Genomic DNA, 5,299 nt, shown 5'->3' on the forward strand with positions numbered 1-5,299 from the left:
AGTTCTGAGCGAGTGTTCAGGGTGAACATGAGCCCACTGCAGTCTCTGGCAGCAGTGAGGGATGCTGGGAAATGGCTGTCTGCTCAGAGCCGCAGCGGCTCCTCTGGGACAGCACCTGGAGCTGCACGTTGGACCAAAATCATGTGTACCAATAATTGAGGACCTTGGGCTGAAATGAGAGGTGCGCAGCAGCGGTGTGAGTGTGTGTGGGAAACAGAAAGGCGAGGTGGCACGCAGGAGCTGCTGAAGTGTCTGCGAGACCTGCTGCACTCCACACTGAGGTAAGCTAACACTCCATCTTCCTGTTTCACGCTCACTTTCAGCACCTTCCCCCTTCTGTGAATGGTAGTAATGAAAGGAATTGTGGGTAACCAACACATACTGTGTGGACCAAACTGTGGCAGGCCAAGCTGTGCTCCCCCTGCTGCACGTCCCCACTGAGTGCGTGCAGAGAGGGGGAGAGGGAAGAGCTAACCCTAAAATACACTGCCTCTCCATGCCACGTCCATGGAGATTTTGCTGTTGGGAGTCACTGTATCTGCCCTTAGCCATACCTGCTGGGTTCCAGGTAGTTTATGCTCAGACAGGTGGTCTGGTTCACAGTACAATTAAGCCTGAAATGACCCTACCTTGTATTCTCTTCGGATTCAGTGAGCCTAGGATCAATGCTAAGCCTTGTTTTACACAAAGCAATTTACACGCTATTTTATTACTTGCAACAAAATCTACCCTGTCTTGCTTTGTATAACATTAGTTTTAAATTTCTGAACTCAGCCAAGTTCAAGTCCGTTTACTTAAGTGTCTGTTTAGCAATTTTGTTATTTTGTTAGCAATTTAGTTCCTTTATGTGTTCACATTAAACTGGCTGGAGCCTATCCAAGCTGTCGATGAGCGTTCTCTGCCCAGTAACCTAACCGAGTAACATTTCAGTTATAGTTATCTGTTCTATAGGCGGATGAACTTTCTTACCTGACACCACCTTGTCGTAGACGGAAGTCCTAACGGGTGGGGACCGTACTTACATGTTCTTTAAACGTACGTTATTTAAAACATTTTACTCTTCGGTGTTGCCCACATTTGACCATGGTATTTCTAGCTGAAAAATGAAGGCGTTGGTCAAGCGCAAATGTGCTGCTCACAATAGACCCGAGGGACCAAATTGCCGTTATATTAAACTCCATAACTCTTAGACTCAAGTCTTTTTAATAATAACATTTTTATTTTACAGCGACCCGGCTGTTAAATCGCAGGCGAGAGTGTAGCGTACAGGAAAAAAGTGCACATCAAATACGGAATAAAAAAAGTAAAATGGAGCTCCGTTTAGACAGCGACATGACAAATCCCAAATGACACGTAGATGGTAACACGGAATCCGCCGCAGGGACGGGGTCCCACCCGCCGGAGCCCGGACCCCCTCTGCACACTCGCTCACTTCTTCGCTAAAGGCATCGTCCCGCTTCGAGTAACACATTTTTACAGTTAGCAGACAGGTCTGTCCGTTAGAATGGGTATAAGACTCAGGCTGTGACATGCCGAGAACGCAGTCTGACTTCGGGGAAACCCGGAGCGGGGAAGGGCAGGTAAACGCCGCCATCTGGCGCACAGAGAGCGCAGCGTTTGGCGCAGGGTACGCAGGATTTACATCATTATTTGAACAGAACTTAAGTTTACCAGGTACTCTTGAGTGTAAATCGGCAGGCAGCTGAGAAGGGTGGAGAGCTATCCCATAATTATATTTACTGTGAAACAACTCAGTGCGGAGCGAAGCGAATTGGAGAGCGACACTGCGCATGCGCTTCTGCTATGACGCGAGGAGAGGAGCGCTCGTGCGTACCTTTGCAGAAATCCTGGTGCACAGAGACACGTGCATCAGTGCCCGGACGGAGCAGTATTTTCATTCTATGATTTAACAATTTACTTTCAACATATAATGCAGCCTATAAGATATGGAACATATGGACTGAAAACTGTACATGGTTCTGATGTCCAATATAATTAGTGTGTACGACTTTGTGGGGATGCAGCAATAATGAAAATATTTAAGAGCATTTTAGGCAACGTACTACTTTCACATATTTATACTCCAGTTATGTGTGCGATATATCGTATAATAATAATATAAGTATAATAATCTGCGGTCACGGACCGCTCATGTTCATTGTAAAGCGTGGTACCCAGTGTGTGGAAAAACTGCAGGCTGCTTGGAATTCATGAGATTGGTAAAAGCGGAACACGTGATTGCAGACCTCATTCAGCTGTGTCCCGGCTGCTGCCTCTGATTGCGCTCTGCACTAATGCCATTTTTGGGTTGCTCGTCGGCCACCGCTCGCTTTCAGACATCTGACTTTTTGGCGGCTTTGGAATTGAAGGTGCCTGCAATGTGGCTGTTCTGTCTATCAACGTGCTTCTTGCCCGTCATATTTTCGCCTGTTTCCGCTGAGACTGCGCCGCCGGCGGACGTCCGGGGTGGTCAGAGGCCGCGTGACCGCCTCGCAGACCAGCACCTGCACGAGGCGAGGGAGCACGAGCCTGCACACCCCATGCCCCGGTCCTCGCGCTACCACCTCCTCCCCATGTCCCAGCACGCGCGCGCCCCTCTCGTTGACAGGCAGCTGTTCCGACCCGCTGTCGGAGGGAGGCCTTTACCGAACATCGTGAAGGAGCTTCTCCTCCCCCCGCCCCACGCTGCGGCGGGCGGCCCGGCGTCTCCGGCCAGTAGCCCCAGAGGAGTGGAGGTGTGGTGTGGGCGCAGCACCGTCTCCGTGCGCGTCAACAAGAAAGCGCTCGGGTTTTGGACCGTGCCGTCGATGCTGCTCCTGGGAACTTGCGCCGTCCGTCGCTTCTCTGAAGATTACTATTACTTCCACAGTGACCTTCATCAGTGCGGAACCACGCAAAGGGTGAGCAGCAACACTTACTACGCACAGATTACTCAGGTGCTGTTCATATTTAGGTACGTGTTGAATGTCATTAGTGTTTGGCTGCACCCGAGATCACAAGCTGTTGTAAACTGCTTTATTTAAAATCTGGGTCTGGACCAGAAACTGTCCTGGAGGTACTGGGGATCTTCCGTAAGTAGACTAAACGTCGTCCGTTTTCCGAAAAGGGCTGTAACTGCTGTAGATTCTTCCCATTTTATTAATTCGTGCAGACTAGTGCCTTTGTCTAGTGCGCTGTACAGACCCACGACCTATCATCCTGACATTGTATGAAAGCCCTACGAGAGACCAGAGTGAAATTCCTTGTATTTGTGAAAGCACACATGGCCAATAAAGTCTGATTGTGGTTCTGATTCTGTTTTGCCAGCGCGGACGAGCTGTTTGTGTTCGTTTGTTAAACCGCTGAATGTTACACTGTGGAACGCGGCGCTTTGCATTTTACCGAAAAGGAGCGGGTTCGGAAGAGCCTTTTCTTCAGGCCGGGTTCGGTTTGGCTATTAAAATGCGCGTTGGGTCGGGCTCAAGTGTCAGTTTCATGCCTGTGCAGACCCTTAGCTAGACGAATTCTCAGTTTCTTAGTTCTTAGTTATCAGTTGTAAGTAATACTAAGTAATTCTTATTTTTCAGCCTACTACACCATTCAGTTTTCCAATTCCTTCTGGTCTTGCCCTGACTGCCTGCATTATCGCCAGGCCGCGGTCAGAGTGTGGAATGAGTCCCGTTACCTTGACAGGGATTTTTCTGTCCGGTAGCCCAGTTCAGACTCCTCCAGGACCGCAGATATAACTGTCCATCCAGACAGAGGCAGTGGGTTAATGTACATAGAGCCTAAGATGGTTCTGTGTATGTAAATTATTTTATAATTGTAATTGGTGTTGTCCAGTTTTTTTTTTTTTAATGATGTAAGCCTGACCTCAGCAGACTGTGGATGGTCGGCTGGTGTTCTCCAACACCCTCCACTACATCCCGGAACCACAGGGACCCGTAATCAGAGCCGTGGCACTGGAGCTGCCCATCCACTGCAGCTACGACAGGTAAGAGTCTGTCCGTCTGTCCGTCTCTCCGCACATGCGGCACGGCCTCCTCTGGCAAAACCCTGTTTCTCTCCAGATTTCACTATTCTTACAAGGTTGGCTATTTACCTGGACTGGAGAGAAACACTTTCCTCAAGACCTTTACCAGCAAGCACAGCTTCCGGCTCACTGCTTGCAATGGTAAGCTTGCCGTTTCGGAAGGAGCAGAAATAATAAGTCTCATTATAAATGATGAAAGTGATGCAAATGTTGCCGTTTTCAGCTCGCTGGGAGAAGCTCACTTCCACAGACAGCTACGTGCTCGGAGAGCCGATGTACTTTGAAGCTACAGCTGCTTTGGTCTCCAGAAGAGTGAGGCTCTTTGCCACTTCCTGTCATGTGACACCATCTAACGACCCTAATTCCACACCTCGACTGGATGTGATTGGAAACTCTGGGTAATGGAATCTTTCGTCTTTCGTCTTTGATATTGCCCATAGCCAATTCTCCTGTGTTCTGAGCCCTGCGCTGCGTGGCTGTGCTCTGAGCCCTGCGCTGCGTGGCTGTGCTCTGAGCCCTGCGCTGCGTGGCTGTGCTCTGAGCCCTGCGCTGCGTGGCTGTGTGGGTGTTGCAGGTGCATGACAGACAGCAGGAGAGAAGGCAGTCGCTCCAGGTTCTTCCTGCACAGGCCAGATGTACTTCGCTTCTCCATAGATGCTTTTATGTTTCCAGGCATCTCGTCCGAGGTAATTTATACATTCCTTTTTTATCCACTGGTTTGGCTGTATTTTAGCCCACTGCAATCTCTCCTTTCTGCAGCTGCTGTTTCTACACTGTACCGTAACGGTGGGAAATGCCTCTCCGTCTCCAAGCACCAAATCCTGCACCTTCAGCCACACAATGAGCAGGTAGAGTGGAGCCCTGTGCAGCTGCGAGGCTCCGGAGACGTGCATAACTGCACGCTATTCATTTCTGTATGATTGCATGCTGTTATATGCATTTCTGTTCATTTAGAGCAACGTAAAGAGCTAATATAGAATGGGGTGGGGGTGCGTGGTCTGAATATGTGATAAATGGGTCCCTGTAGCTGAGCGCCACCCCGCCCGGCCTCTGCTGTGCTCTGACAGGTGGGAGGAGCTGCATGGTGCTGCCGCTGTCTGTTCCTGCTGTGCCTCTCAGTGTGAGGCAAGGGCGCGCTGTGAGTATCCCGCTGCACAGCAGGGCCTGAACCTCAGCTTCACTCACTCTCCATAGTGCACTTTATTATCCCCGGGGTGAATACATGTTCCTGCACAGTGCACCTCTCTCTCCCCCTCTCTCTCTCTCCCCCCCTCTCTCCCCCCCCCT

At 50.0% G+C, this 5,299-nt stretch overlaps 1 pseudogene; it reads left to right on the forward strand.

Moving 5' to 3' along the window:
- The first annotated feature begins 2,260 nt into the window (after positions 1-2,260).
- Positions 2,261-5,299, forward strand: LOC118784325 (annotated as a pseudogene).

Source organism: Megalops cyprinoides, chromosome 10 (assembly GCF_013368585.1).
Source record: "Megalops cyprinoides isolate fMegCyp1 chromosome 10, fMegCyp1.pri, whole genome shotgun sequence".
Taxonomy (NCBI): Eukaryota; Metazoa; Chordata; class Actinopteri; order Elopiformes; family Megalopidae; genus Megalops; species Megalops cyprinoides.